The sequence below is a fragment of the Onychomys torridus genome, chromosome 7 (genome assembly GCF_903995425.1).
Source record: "Onychomys torridus chromosome 7, mOncTor1.1, whole genome shotgun sequence".
Classification (NCBI taxonomy): domain Eukaryota; kingdom Metazoa; phylum Chordata; class Mammalia; order Rodentia; family Cricetidae; genus Onychomys; species Onychomys torridus.
Window position 1 is genome coordinate 69,537,845 of NC_050449.1, and position 15,893 is coordinate 69,553,737.

Below are 15,893 nucleotides of genomic sequence, written 5' to 3' on the forward strand. Positions count from 1 at the left end.
AGAGAATATAAATTTTATTGGAATGTGAATGAAAATAATCTTTCTTCACATCTATTTGTAAGTTAAGGAAGATATCTCTTCTGTGTCCTGGAACTTGAAGTATGCTTGATCATATACCTATGTTGCTGTTCTGTGATAGCCAAGTATTTTCAAAGGACTCCGTAGCTTCTGGGTGGGGCTATCACTAAGTAGTAGGTCACTTTACCTAGGATGTGTAAGGATCTGAATTTGTTCTCCTTACTCAACATACCAGCAAGCAGAAAGGATTATGCATTCTGAAAATGAAAATTTTGTAAATCTTACATTCATGAACTCAAAGCAAATAAATTTAATCTGGTGGTAATTTTCTAGAAAATTCAATGTTCTCTTTACATTTTTAGCAGTCTATTTACTATAAAGTTTAATAAAGAATTTCTTAGTTGTATGTATATGGCTCTTAATTTCCACATGTATGCTCTTAATTTTGACAATTTTGCATACTCTATCATCTACATGAGTAATTCTCAATATGAGTCAAAGGATTCAGCATTGTGTAAATAATTCATAAATATTGTCCCGTTCAAATTTGTCAATTAGGAAAACTAAAGACTCAGAACCAGAAACAAATATGGACTAAAATAATAGACAAGGAAGATTCTAGTAAATATCCATGTTCACTTTGCTCTCATGGACTGGAAGATATGGATTTTATGCTTAAGTGATGTAGGCCCAAAAGTGAAGAGAGAGAGGGAGAGATGGGGAAGAATGACATGTGAGGAGGGTCACAGAAAATAGTCAGGAGAGGGACAGAGTGAGAAAAGAGAAAGAAGGAGAGAAAGATAAAACAATCTAATTTTTGCCAGTGAATACCTAATAGACAGAAATATTACACTTTTATAATTATAACAGTATTACATATAAGTGGTATGAAATTATAAAAGATATAAATATTACGAACAGTATAAAATATTATCAATGTGCCACATTAGTTAGGATGTTTTAAACTGTAGGCAAAATCAGGATGTAATGTATGAGAGAAGAGAAAAAAAAACCACCCAAAACTGTAGGCAAGCAGAAAAACCTGAAACAATGTTTTAAAACCCATTTATCTTACAAATATTCAGAATTTGGCTGTCCATCATCTGTGGCTCATTCATGCTGCAAGTACCTTTTCCATCCTGTGGTGTAGTTCACCTTCCGATACTAGCTCCTGGGAGGGCAGGGACATTGCCACACCTCCAGCCTTGCATCCACACAGCTCTCAGTATGTGCAGGGCCATTTCCTTTCCCTATGATTTTTTTTTTAATCACCAAAGTATGGCATACACTTCCTCCCTTCCATCCTCTTCCATCATATTGTGTTCCCCAAAATATTGTGCACCCTAATAAACTTTTCTGGGGTCAGAGATAGAACAGCCACAACATTAAACATAGAGGATAGGCAGTGGTAGCACACACCTTTAATCCTAGCATTCCAGAGTCAGAAATCCCTCTGGATCTCTGTGAGTTCAAGGCCACATTGGAAACAGACAAGCGTGGTGACACACGACTTTAATCCCAGGGAGTGATGGCAGAAAGAGAAAGATATATAAGGTGTGAAGACCAGAAACTAGAAGCTTTTAGCTGGTTAAGCTTCAGGCTTTCGAGCAACAGTTCAGCTGAGATTCATTCAGGATGGGGACACAGAGGCTTCCAGTCTGAGGAAACAGGATCAGCTGAGGAATTAATTGGCAAGGTGAGGTAGCTGTGGCTTGTTCTGCTTCTCTGATCTTCTAGCATTCATCCCAATCGTCCTGCGTTTGTTTTTGTTAATAAGACCATTTAAGATTCTTGCTACATCCTCTCGTGTTTTATTGAGCAGAGTATCATGACAGGCCTTTCCCAATGACGTTTGTTCTCAGAAGACTAGACCAGGAGGACAGACTAAACATGCATCTGGGAGCAGGCAGAGAAGGGGTTCTGATGGAAATATACAATATGTTAAGAAAGAGAGGTGAGTCTATATAAGCCCAAGAAAGAAGCCTGTATCCAACTACTCTGAGACAGAAGGAAAAGGGACTAATTTTTTATTTCAGTGATGAAGACTTCAATATGGTAGCATTATCATCTAGGAGGTCTTGATCAGGTTCTTTTTATTTTCTGCTAGTTAAAAAATTAAAAGGTAGGGGGAATGTCACTAGGGAGCAGTAGGGAAATTCGTAAACACAGCAGACAGGATCAACCACAGAAAATAGCTTTCCTTAGGTGCGAGGAAACCCACATAGACCGAGCGCACAGAAAACGACTCCGCGAAGCACAGGGGTGCTCAAGAATTCAGAGGCAGGTCTTTCCGTGAGGGGTGGGGGTTTTATGGGTCTCTGCAGTGGTCTTCTTGTCTTGATTTAGGGTTGGTCAGTTTGAACAAAGACAGGCAAGCTGATATGATTGGTCCACGCGAGTTTGACTTAAAAACATCCTGGTCTGGCCTTGAATTTGTTGGACCAGTCCATGGGCAGGGGGTACTGCAGGTTGTAGAAAAAGCCCAGCAGACATTGGTGGTGGCTGTAACAGTGAAGGATCATGAAGAATGATGACACTCTACAGTTGCTGTGTGGTGAATGTGTGACATCATCAGAGGGTGTCAGCGCTTAGCTTGTTCTACTGATGGTCTCCTGTAGTTATTTCGAGCTAAATCCGAGTCCATGTATCTGTTCTCACTCCGTTTTTGCCACACAGCCAGTGGCACAGTCCCACTTGCCGGAAGTACTTTTTTTTTTTTTTTTTTTCTTACATCGTTCTCCCTGTGTGTCCTTCATCCTCCTTGGCTCAGTCTTCCTTACTTCATCTGCCTTTTGGCTTCCTCCTTTTGTCCTGTGTCTCTAACTTCAGACCCAAAACATACAACTACCTTCATCTGTAGTGCTTGTCATGGGTTCAAGCCCAGCAGGGTATGGTGCCCAGGTTCTTTCTTCTTTTCTTTTTCAAGAAAGGCAGACCGACTGCACCACAACCTGCATTTTAACAAGACCTGTGTGGTTAAGTTGGTAAGTACTTGGCTGTTTTGTTTCAGGTCACTTTGTTGTCTGATAAACATCAGAAGTTTCAGGTTGAAATACTTTATGGCACTTTCCTTGTCAAGCGTTGTACTCTAACCTGTCCTTGGCCTGCTCCTCAAACAAGGTGGCCGAATGCTATCTAATGTAAAAAAACATAAGGAACAAAGTGGAGGAAGGAATAGGATTGGCAGCGACACAGAAGGACCAGAAGCTCTTAGTCTGTGTGGGCTACATTCAATCGAGGGAGCATGGTGTGTGTGTGTGTGTGTGTGTGTGTGTGTGTGTGTGTGTGTGTGTGTGTGTGTGTATGTGTATGGGGGGCGGGCAGCGTTGTAAGAACTTAAAGAGGCAGGCACTACACAAGTTACCCATAAGAGGTCGTGTAGGCTCACCACCCCATCTCTTCTTTCTGTTCTGTTAGAACTAAGACACAGTGAGGAGGTCTGGCACACTTCCAAGCTCCTCCATATTTCTCCTGTAATAAACCCTCTCCTATTCATGGGTCTCTGAACAATTCATTGTAAAGAAACACAGAACCTGGAAACTGAAATGGCTGCCCTCCAGATGCGAACTTGCACCTGAAAGATCTAGTTTTTTTTTTTTTTTTGTTTTCCAGACAGGGTTTCTCCATGCAGTTTTGGTGCCTGTCCTGTAGACTAGGCTGGCCTCCAACTCACAGAGATCTACCTGCCTCTGCCTCCTGAGTGCTGGTATTAAAGGCATGCATCACCGCCCAGCCTACGACCAGGTTCTTTTAGGGTCCTCTCTGGTCCTCTGCTTAGACATGACTGGCTCCTTGTAACTAAGAGTTCAGCATCAACTTCACATTGCAATCCAAAGTAAACCCTTAGACTCACTCACCTAAACTGAACTGGCAAGAGACATCTTGGCATCTTTAAGCTTCTTTTCACCAAGATGGTGGGCATGCCACATGCCAACCATCCATTCATCCAGTTACAACTTACTGAGTCCTTGTTGAATGCCAAACTTGGTGTGTGTGGTCAGAGCAAAAGCCCTAAACAGATCTGAGTAGAGATACACCTGGTGGCAGGTAACCCATGGTTTCATTTCTCACTTGCCTTGGTTCAAGTAGTAGGGCACTGATTGGGGAATGCCTGAATCTCATTCCTGAGCCTGTGATTAGGCACTTTGCAGCCCCTTACCTGAAGAAACCAGGCCCCACAGAAGGCCTGCCCACCCCAGAATACTTCAACAACTTACCAAACTTTTATTGTAATTTTTTAACTTATTTATTTGCCTAGTTTTCTTTTTTTCCCCAATCAGAATATATGTTCATAAGTAGAAGCATAATATTAGATCCATATCTATCACTTTGCAAAAAAAAAAGTCTCCAAGTGGATTAAAGACCCCAAATGTAAAGCATGAAAATGCTGAAACAGAAGAAACTCAGGTGGTATCCTGCAAGATACAGGTGTAGGCAGAGCTTTCTGACTAGGACTCCATTGCCCAGGAATTTAGGTCAGACAAGTGGGACCTCATAAAGCTAAAAAGCTTTTGTACCACTAAGCATAGAGTCAATTGAGTGAAGAGAAAAGCCATAAAATGGTAGAGGGTCATTGCCAGCTGTTCATTTGACACAGGATTGTTAAGATGCTGAATGCATGATGAACTCAAAAAATGTCAAGGAAAAAAACAAAACAAAAACAAATGATCCATTCAAAAAACAGTCTGGTTCTGAAGAGAAGAAATAAAATATGGCTAAAGAAATACCTCAAAACATGGTTCATCATCCCTAGCAATTAGGGAAATGCAAATCAAAACAAGTTTGATATTTCCTCTTACCTCAGTTAGAATGGTTAAAATCAACAAAACAAATGATAGGAAATGCTGGCAAGGATGTGGGGAAAGGGAAACCCTCATTCACTGTTAGTAGGATTCCAGCCACTCTGGTAATCACTATGTAGAATTCTCAGAAAGCTAAAAATAAATCTACCATATGATCTGTATACCATTCCTTGACATAAGACCAAAAAATACATTTTACTCCATAGTGCTCAGTCATGTTTCTCACTGCTCTAGAAAATGGAATGTGGAACATTGCACACAGTGGAATACAGTTCAGCTGACTCTTGGTCAGAGAAGTTCAAGAGACTCCCCAAACAACATAGTCTATTTCTGTTGCCCTTGGTTGCCTTTCAGAATTTGAAGGTCATTTCCTATTGCTGAAGACATCATGAATTTCAGACACAGGGCACAGAAGAGTCAAGCTGGATCTGATCTGGAAACCTCTTCCCCGAGAACTAGCTTTTACAGAACTAGAAGATGCTATGGAAGCAGCCAAGGGAAGGAAACAACCAATTACCTACTGAACTCACGACAATAATGAGCTTGGCAAGATAGCTCTAAAGGCGCAGTAGTGTGTCTCATTATTTTTAGTCATCACGTCTGGTACAGGAAACGTAGCCAACTACTCAGGGCTAGTATGGCCATTGACCTGAGAGGAGAACTCTCTGCTGCCACTTTATGAAACCAGTGTAATTCCTAACTTTGCTTTAAATGTTTATCCTTACACCCACCTATGAGTACAGCTCTCATCTCTCATCAAAGAAGCTTCTCTTTGCAGCAGACAGAGACCATGACAGAAAGCCCAAATGCAAGAGAATAACTGATTGTGGTTCCCAGTACCAATGGGTACATCTACAACACAGCACTGCACCTAATACTTCTTCAGAGAACACCCCAGAAGAGGGGGAGGAGGATTGTAAGATCTAGAGGACCAGGAAGTCTGCTGTGTTAAAAATAAATAAACAGAAAAGCAAAAACATAAAGTAGTTGGGGAATAGGCACAAAGAAGATAAAAAACAAGGAGTCAGCTGAAAGAAGGGAAGATGGTCACAAACAATCCCTCTGCAGTTAGCAATGAGGCTTAATGGACTCAGGGCATGCCTGCTGTTCATGAGGTTTCAACTGAATCATCTTTTCATCTCTGGAGACCAGCAACTTGTTCTTAGGTTTTACTCAATGCTATGCAGCCTTGTTAAATGTATCTAGTGCCTTTAAATGTCACTACCTTCACCTGTATAACACATAGAAACACACACACACACACACACACACACACACACACACACACACACACACACACCAGTCATTGTATAGCTGCTATTGGAGAGGTTTCATGAAAAAAAAAATGCTGTGTGTTTGGAAAAGTGCCTAGCACTTAGTAAGTGATAAATAAATGTTAAGTATCGTCAATTTTATTATCCCTTCTCATGGCCCAGTCTTACTCTAGAGTTAGCCTCAAGAGAGGTGCTCATAAAAGATCCTCCTACATTCTGTTTTATGTGAAGGCTGTGCTGTTTTCAAAAGGACTGCCATGTTGTCCATAAGACAGTGTATCCACAAACACCAAACTGTGTATCTTCTTAATGGTGGTGTGCTTGTATGGTGATGCATCCACTGAGCTCTGCATCCCAACACAGCCTTTCCTGAGTTTGTGTGTCACTTGCCTTGGGATTTTATAAGAATTTAATTGATTAAACATATCAAGCACAAGGCTCAGTATTTGTCTTAGTCTGTTTGATATTGCTGTGATAAAGATGATGAACAAGAGTAATGTGGACTTATTTGGCTTACAGGTTACTGTCCATTATCAGGGGAAGCCAAGGCAGGAACTCAAGGCAGGAACCTGAAAGCAGGAGCTGAAATCATAGAGCTACACTGTGTGTTGACTTGCTCTTCCTGGCTTGCTCAGTTTTCTTTCTTGGAGAAGCCAGAACCACCTGCCCAGGGATGGAACAGTGGGCTGGGCCTGTCCACATCAAACATCGTTCAAGAAAATACCCCATAGACTTGACTATAAGCCAACCCTATGAGGGTATTTTCTCAACTGATATTCCCCCTTTTTAGATGACTCTAGCTTCTGCCACAGTGATAAAACAAACAACAAAAGCCCCATAACTACCCAGGGTAGTATTTATATTCCACATCCTCAAAGTCAGAACTGCCAAAATATTGGGAAATTTTCTCTACTTTTGGCAGATGAGCAATGGAGTAGGTGGGTGTTGATATCAATTGTCACACAAATTGTCAGGGATTATTTGATAGTCTCCTTAGTTATGTAGGCTTCTGCTTTCTCCTTGCTCGACGTGGCTCTATTAGAAATTTGTGTGATATTTTTCCTGGAGAGACAACACACACACACACACACACACACACACACACACACACACACACACACATGATGGGGGAAAACTCAATAGGCTAATATAATGATTAGACCAAAGTCCAATTTGGTGACCAAGAAGTATAATGAGATTACTGCCAAGAACATGGGTGGAGTACTTACGGGAACAGGAATGACTCAACTACAGCTGCATCACTCACTATAAAGCCCACCCCAACACGAGCAACAGCTTAGGAAAACTGCAGCTTTGGGACTCTCTGCAGACAGTTCAACAAGTTCAAGAATCTCTGGCCTCATTACTTGCTTAATGTGACTATAACTTTGGGGAGGGTCCCCCATTAATCTTAAAGTGTTAGTTTTCTTATGCATATAAAATTTGTTTACCTCCTGGGTCTCATGAGCATCTCTGCTCCTTCCTGGAGGGACTCTTTCAACATTGCTATATAACACATAGTTCATATAATGATGTCATCCTTTTTGCTCCACTAGTGGTGTGGATTGAATATGAAATGGTCTCCCTAGGCACATGTGTTTAAACACTTGGTTTCCAGCAGGGGGTGCTCTTTAAGGAGGCTGGGGAACCTATAGGTGGACTATTGCGGGAGGGAGTGGGTCAGCCACACTGTCTTCAAATCCTGCCGTTCCTTACTATGCTTATTTCTTGTTCTTGCGATCTTTCTCACTCGGGGAACTGAGTCTCATCTAACAACTTCTCATGGCAGTTTGTATTTTGTTCCTTTCCAATGTAGTAATTTGCTGTGTCAACCTTTGAGACATTTTACTAAGGTTTTCAAATATAGAGACTAGGCCATATATATCTATGTATCTGTCATACCCGTTTTGCGAAACCCCCAGAAATCACCAAGGAGCCGGTTTCTGATGCAAGGACTTAAGGGTCCTTTTATTCAGGTTCAATGTGGGCCACTGCACGGCAGATGGAAGGAAATGTGGCAGCAGCCACAAGCTCTGGTGTACAGGGTTTTTATAGGGAAAAACCACAAACCAGGAATTGGCAATTTGGGATTGGGTAGAAGGGTTATAGGGCAAGGTGATTGTTTTGAAACTATTGGCCTAGACTTTGGGCGAGAAACCACATTTGAAACCATTGAGTTAGACTTTTGGTGGGGAACCACAACCTGCTGATCAGGATTATCTATACTGCTCAGCAAGATTATCTAGATATCTTCAAGGGCCTAAACTGCAGGTAGGATGTCTGCAAGAGGACACTGCCCTGTATCCGTTCCAGTTGTCTTGGCACATTGCTGAGGTCCTTTCTGGAACTGAGTACAGCAGGTGGTCTGAGATGGTGGCCCTTTCCCAAAGGTAGAGCCTGTAAAGTCAAGTCTAGGCCTTCACATATCCACACTGATTCTTATGAAGATTTATACACTGTAATACTTATACTGCTGTGGGATGTTTTGTATGTCAAATGTGTTGATCTGATTGGTTAAAATAAATAAAGTACTGATCGGCCAGTAGCCAGGCAGGAAGGATAGTACAGGTGGGACAAGAGAGAAGAGAATTCTGGGAGGTAAAAGTCTGGGAAGGAGAGACACCACCAGCTGCCGCCATGGCAAGAAGGATGTAAGGTAATGGTAAGCCACAAGTCATGTGGCAAAGTATAGATTAATAGAAATGGGCTAAATATAAGAGTAAGAGCTAGACAATGGTAGGCCTGAGCTAATGGCCAAGCAGTTTAAATAATATAAATGTCTGTGTGTTTATTTTATAAGTGGGCTACTGAACTGCTGGGGCTTAGTGGGACCTGGAGAGAAGCTCTCCAGCTACATTATACTATAGCACTTATTAACGAAGAAGTAAATCAACATAATTTTCATCTTATTTATGTTATGATAAGCTTCATTTAGTAAAATCCTCAATAAACATTGAGATGTATAGGGTGGAATAAGAGACCTATCTCAATGGCCTAAGACTATATTATTTCCAAAAACCTGTTCTTATGAAAAATGTCAATTCACATATTATTTTAGCTCTCTGACGATGTAAAGCCCAGAAGAAAATTAACTAATATCCTAGATATATCTGAATTTTGTACCCTGTTAGATATGTTTTACATATGAGTCAGTAAGCTACAGATGACTTGTTGATTCTCACATAAACTAACTGAAAAGATTTTTTTTTTAAAGTATGCATATGATTGTTTGTTGAATGTCTGCATGTGTGCTATATGGGTGTCTGAAGAGGGGTTAGATCCCCAGAACTGGAGTTGCAGATGGTTGTGACCACCATGTGGGTGTCTTTTCAACAGCAATATGTTCTCTTAACTACAAAGCCATCCTTTTTGCCCCTGACAAAGTTAAATACAAATCAGAGCTATTAGTTGGCTAGACATCACAGCTATTAGTTGGACAGACATTTCAGAATAGTTTATTTTAGTTTTTAGAAGTCAGTGAGATATTCTTAGCAGGATCTTACAGAGAAGACCCTCACCACAAAGAAATTCAGCATCACCTTATTTTCATCACCCAGGCCATTTTGGGTTCTGGATGGCCATCTGCTTTGTTCTTCACAGACAGATTTAGTAGGTAAGCAGTTCCATCTCCTTGTGCTCCTTTGACAGATGACATCATTCTGTAGTGCCATCTTGGCTTAACTGTCTTAGATATTTTAGAAGGAAGTTAGCTTTCATCATTAAATGTTTTCCTCATGGTCCCAAGGTGGCTACTACAGTTTAAAGTTTCCATTCACACTCAAGGACAGAGGTGATGGTAACAATCTTGCGGCATCTATGTTTTTGTAGCTCTCCAAGGAACCCTGAATGGAACTGAACACAAATGGATTACATCACAATGTTTAGTCTACAAACTCAAACATTTTGTCTTGAGAAAAACTGTCATTCCTAACAAAATTAGAGGTCTATGTGTGGAAGCGGGTGAAACTGGATCGTTGAATAAAACCTATGTCAAATGTGATAAATGGGGGCCAATTTTTATCATGTGTTGGAGCCAGAGCAATTAGTAATATAACTAATAGTTCTCTGTAAAATGACAACCAGGCAATTATAGAAATTATCCCCAAATAAGATTACATTTATGATGTGATGTAAAGGAGTTCAGAATAAATGCTATAAACCCCAGCACCATGTATGCCTATCCTATTGATGTAATTCATGATTCAGATGAGATCTGAATGAAGAAAGGTGGTAAAAGTAGGAAAGAAAAGGGAAAGAGCATTACGTGAAAAGAGAACACACATAGCAAGAGTTCCTGGAAGACAGACGCACAATGCATTTTGGAAAATTCAAAAAAAGCATTTGTGGCAGAAGGACAGAAGTAAAGGGTGAAAGACAGATGAGTAAACTATATTATTGTAATTATCCAAATTATATCATGTTCAAGGACCTCATTAGGGCAGATATTTTGAAATTGCATTTAGAGCCTCAAACCTCTTACATAATGTATCGGTGAGTGAAACTCCCCAGTCACTCCCCTTACCTGTGTATTCCCTAAGTAAAATGGTGTAAGTTTTTTTTGTTTTTTTGGTTTTTTTTTAAAGAAATTGCTAACAAGAACTCACTTTACCATGTGATATGACACCATTATTTGAATGAACATTTCTGAGTATACCAATTCCTTAGAACTTAAATATGAAGAAGGCGGTGGTTACTTCTTCCTATGGACTAGCTGCTCATGAGAACTCAATCTGCTTTAATCTCTATAGGAGTCAGGTTTTATTATAGCTCATGCCACAGCACCAATGAGGAAAGGAGCATAACATAGAAGTGTAGCTTGGCTATAAGTGTTGGAGTGTACTTGGCTATAAGTGTTGGAGGTTTTAGATTGAGTGCTTCATCTAGTGATGGTCTTATGGCTGCTACTTAGATCATCAAATGCTGAGTGACAGGGCATAGGAGTGTGGGGATGATTTCCATTTCATCTTCTTTTTAAAAGCCACCAGATTCAATCACAAGGGTGCAACTTAATGACATTTTCTAATCCTGGCCACTTTCTAAATGCCACACTTCTAAACCCATAGTTGGATAATATTTTTACTTTCTGTCTTGGCACAATATCCCACAATTGGGGTTGAGTTTCAATATGTGGAACCATGGAGGACATGTGAGCCCTATCCAAAGCATAGCAATTATGATGAGAATCTTATAGTAAAAGAAAGACTAAAAGTCAACTCTTCTCAATTATTGGCCCCAATATTGATTTTCTAGTGAGAGCCAGTCACTATTATAAATAAACAGGTTGTAAAACCTGTTCCAGAAAAAATAGAGTACAGAGACATATAGTAGAAAACTAGCGAATAAGTAACAAGGTTTTGTGTTTTGTTATTTTTTACTGGGTGATGGAAGAAAAATTAACAAACCAGAAGAATCTTAAATACTATTCTTGGAGAAGAGAAAGGAAAAACTAGGTAAATCTCCCTTAAGCAGATCTTACCTGAGGCTACAGATTCAAGTCTGTAGACTTGGAACTCTGTAGGACTCAGTTAAGAGGGAGTAGTATGTAGATGGCTGGATCAGATATGAAAGTCAGTTCAAATATTTGGAAACTTGTCTCTGCCATAGGCTACATAGCCTTAATTCAAAGTTTGATGTCTTATTTTGTAGAAAAATGACTTAGGCCAATAAATTATGTCTTTAGATTTCTTTATGATTCTTGATGCACAAATTTCTGGTATGCAACTCTATATTTAGTTGGCATTATTTCTGTCAGTACACAGGCCATTTTAGAAATACTCAGCATTCTTCCCTACAATAACCTGCATTAAAACTCCCAGAACTTCAGTTTCCTTTTCTTAGAATCCTGTCCATATGAACCAATAGCAAATACTTAGGATAGAATTAATAAGAGTTTTATTGATTTGAGGTGCTTTGCACCAGCTGTCAGACATAGCCCAGACTCCTCAGCCATTCTTCACCCTGAATTCATAAAGAACAGGATTCCCACCGGACAATTTTAATTGGAAGCATATTTTCTTCCCGTGATGCAAACTCAGGGTCAGAACAGGTAACCTACAAGATTGCTCCACCATATGTTCTCCCCAGAAAATATATTCCCTAAATATCAAGATACACAAGAGGCAAGGATTACATAAGTCTTAAGATAAACTTCCTGTCAAACCAGTTTTCCATAACCAAATGGTTGGGTTTCTATGGAAGGCAAGATGCAATTTGGTTTCTGGTACACATTAGTAAAAAGAAAATTATGTTATCCACCTGTCTGAAGGCCTGTTAGTTTTATGCTAGGCTGGGTAGTATATTTTAATACATTTGAAGATATTTTTAGTACATGGTTATATATTGAAAACCAGAAATTCTTAAGTTTTTTTGTTATAGCAATGTTGTGTGGATAGCAATATTTATTTGTTTCATAGGTAGACTTTTTGAAAAATGACATGTACTTTACTGAAGATTTGAAAAAAATGTAAGCATGCAAAAAGGAGCTTCGAATGTAAGTTTTTATGCCTGATAAAAATGATTCCAAATCCCTACTATGTTTTTGTACTTGCAATACAGAGTATAAATTAACCATAATGTTCTAGTTAAAAAATGACTAAATTTGGATATTGCTTTTTCTGTCCCATTCAGGTCATTGAATAATGAAAAGTCAAACTAAATATGCTGTTAAATGCTCTAATGCTGCCATGATTTGTAAAGGTATCTCTCTAATTGCTGGCCTGAGCTCACAGAGAGATCTGCATGTCTCTGCCTTCTAAGTGCTGGGATTAAAGGCGTGCACCACCACCCCCTGGCTAAGTCATCACTGTTCAACATTCAGCACTGTGAAGCAAGGCCTTTGTCATACTCAGGTCTTGCACAAGAATGGTAAATAGCAGTGTCTCAAAATGTGTTAACCACTCTCAGCAACACCATAAGAAATCATTACTCAGGGCTGGAGAGATGGCCCAGTGGTTAGAAGCAGTTGTTGCTCTTGTAGAGACCTGGAGTTCAGTTCCCAGTATCCACATGATGGCTCACAGCCATCTATAACTCTGGTACCAGAAGATCAAATGCCTTTTTTTGCTTCCTTGGACACAGGCATGCATGTGGTACACAGACAGACAGACAGACAGACAGACAGACAAAACACTCATATACATAAAATTAAATAAATAAATCTCAAAATATGAAAGAAAAATCACACTGGCGAATAGCAATGGGGAAGCAAGAGCATTGTTTATGCCAAAGAAATGAGATTTAGCAATTGTAAAACTACCTGTTCAATAACAGTGGAGTCGAAGCCAAGCTAAATTAGAATGTTTCTGACTTCACCCAAAGAAGGCAGGAAGACAAATAAGAAGTTTGGCCTCTCTTCTTCCTTTCATCCTCTTTTGTACATGTAATAACTCTGTGTACATAATTTTTATTTTTTGAAAGTCATCAAGCTCTCTGACCTATCCCAGTGGATCCCACATGTTACTGTTTTTCTGAAGCCCTGACTGATAAGTTTACTCAGGCTGCAATTAATTTGCTCCCAGTGAGAGGATGTTACTCGCTTATTAGAAGCAACTTTGGGGCCAGGGGCAATTGATTTCTTAAGTAGGGTTAGAAGAAACTCAGAACCATGAAAACTAGATTAATTTTGAAGTGGCAATGGGAGCCATTCATTTATCAGTTTCTCATATTTAAAAGCATAGTCTCTTTCCCATCCCAGGAGAGGTTCTGGAGCACATACAGCCCAATAAACAGTAGAGACTGGACTGAGCAGAAAATCAAGTTTCAGTCCCAGCTCTGTCCCTTATCAACTGTATCACTTTGAAAACATGTCTTGGACTCTCTAAGTTCACTGTTATTTATCTGTAAAATAAAGAAAAGCTTAGTACATGCCAAACAAAACTCCGATATATATTAAATATATGCATCTTGGAATAATGCCAGGTAGAGTAATTACTTAAATAGATGTAACCTATTTTGTTAAACTGCCATGTGATCCAGCAATATCCCCCTGTCTTCTCTAGAGTCCACTTCCCATCCTCACTGATTTAAACAAACACGTGAATTGTATTGAGCAATGAAACATGAACAGAAAGACACATGTTCCTTCTAGATGGGAATTTTAAAAGTAAACATGCTCACTCTTGTAAGCTTTAGTTTCCAGAGGAGGGTTGTTTTGTCAGCCTGAGCTTTCTATATCAGGTAACAGTGAGTCATCATCAGTCAGCGCTGATCAATAGTGAAACTGCACTGTGATGGCAGAAAGCAGAGCTCCAACTTTGTTATTATTAGAAATCATTAGCAGCATATGATTGCTTACTACCGTACAATAATCCAAACTACACAATCTATGCATCTACTATCAGGATGGTCATTGCAAATCAGAAAGACAGCAAAGGCAAATGAATGTAGATGTGAGGAAATTAAAATGTAAATCTATAGAAAGTGAGTTTTGTTGCAAGTAGACATTCCAGATTTCTGATTACTATAAAGGGAACTTTATGTGCAGGGTAAATTCAACAACATCCGTCACATAGGCAAAAATCACTTATTAAAGGAATCAAACCATTTAATGTTTGATTTAAACAGAGAGATATGTCACATGGATTTAATAAATTGGTTATTTTGGTCAGAAGTGGAATGAAATGTGGGAAAATGATTTGACCTAAGGTCATCTTCTCTGAGCTGTGGCTATCATACAAAAATGTCTTGCAAATAATAACAGGACAACCACACTCACACAAGGCCAAAATTGTCTTTTAAAATTTGCTCTGCTGTCTATGATAATAAGAACTTGCTTGTCTTCTATATGCACAGGAGATGGAAAGAGGATGCACAATTCTGAGATTCCAGAATTCCACTTCTCTTGTCCTTTTTCTCTTCTATCTTGCTTTCAACTCCTACTTTTCCCAACATCCCTTACCCTTATTTACTCCTTGATTTTTATTAACTTTTGACTGAAGTACCTTTTACTTTAACCAGTGTTCAATTGAACCACTGTGGTTATGGAAGAGAAAAATAATGGAATAGCTTAAACCATATATGTATGATTTTGGTTTCCTTAAATCATGATATTCTCCAGTTTTGGAAAGAGTGAGGGAGCAGTACTCATTCCTGGAGAAACAGGTTGACTCCAGCCTCAGAATAAAGCAGTTATTGTTCAGTTTGAGTTCAACACTAGCCTTTTCAAGCACACACGGAAGCAGCAGAATGAAAGCCAGGCATTTTTTTAGAGAAAGAGCAACAATTTCTAAATTTTCTAAATTTGGACTTATAGTGATCCAACATTTGCAGACTTGAGTTGTCATTCTGTATTGAAAGTTATAATTCAAAAACTGTGGAAGGCATACTGTAAGAAAACTCACAAATAACATAGGTGTTTTGACTCTTGGAGAGAGTGGGGCATAAGAAAGATAGGTATGTAGTCCAACCTTGACAACCGGACCTCTTCCCCTTCTCAACAACTAATCCCCTTCTCTTCCAGTCATCAGCACCCACTCATGGTTGATCCTAGCATGGGTTTGGGTCCAAAGAAAAAAATTATGGCATTGGCATCTAGGCAAGTGTAGGAATCTTCCCAGCATATGACTTCCTTATTTCTTGTTTCTCAGCAACAAGATGTGTGCAAATTGTGTGACATTAACAGGGCACAGGAACTCTGGCAGACAGGAAGACAGAATTGAAGAAGGAAGTTGAACTTGGCTTTCACTCAGGACTGTATAATATTTCAGCATACACAGGAAATCACTGACAATTTTACTTCCCACAGGAATTCACAGTAGCTGCTTCACCCCTTAGAGAACTAGCAAAATACCAGGAAATAAAA